Source organism: Mastomys coucha, unplaced genomic scaffold (assembly GCF_008632895.1).
Source record: "Mastomys coucha isolate ucsf_1 unplaced genomic scaffold, UCSF_Mcou_1 pScaffold22, whole genome shotgun sequence".
In the NCBI taxonomy this organism is placed as follows: Eukaryota; Metazoa; Chordata; class Mammalia; order Rodentia; family Muridae; genus Mastomys; species Mastomys coucha.
Genome location: NW_022196905.1, coordinates 214815889 through 214816453, shown reverse-complemented (window position 1 = coordinate 214816453; position 565 = coordinate 214815889). Strand labels below are relative to the sequence as shown.

At 36.1% G+C, this 565-nt stretch overlaps 1 pseudogene; it reads right to left on the bottom strand.

Moving 5' to 3' along the window:
- LOC116071650 lies at positions 1 to 65 on the bottom strand (annotated as a pseudogene).
- Positions 66 to 565: the final 500 nt, after the last annotated feature.

The following is a 565-nucleotide window of genomic DNA, read 5'->3' as shown; positions in this document are numbered from 1 at the left end:
CAGGGGCCATGCTAATCTTCTCTGTATCGTTCCAATTTTAGTATATGTGCTGCCGAAGCGAGCACTAGTTATGTCTTATTGTATATGATTGTTTGCCTAGCCACTCTGCCACTGATGGACTTTTTGGGTAGCTTCCAGTTTAGGATGACTATAAATGAAGTTTTTATAAGTATTCTTGTAGAAAATTCTTTTACTCTTTGCTGGATCTCTGTAAATACAGACTGGTTGATGGGCTACAGACAGTTAGTTCCTGTTTCACTTTTTAATAACTTGCCCAAGTTTTCCAAAGAAATATAGTATTCTTTCCAGCAATGCATGAGAATTGAGACTTTTCTATATTTTCACGAATTTTTGATGTTACCTGTCTTTAAATTTTTCCTTTGAAGCAGGTGTGTAGAATGTGATTCTAGCAGGTATAATTTTCATTTGCACTTCCCGGATGATGATAGGAACATTTAAGTGCCTTTTCAACCTTTGTATGTTTCTCCCAGCGCTCTCTTTGCCTTCTTTATTATTGTTTTTCTCATTTTGGATTTCTTTCCATGAGCTTCTTAGTGTGATCTAG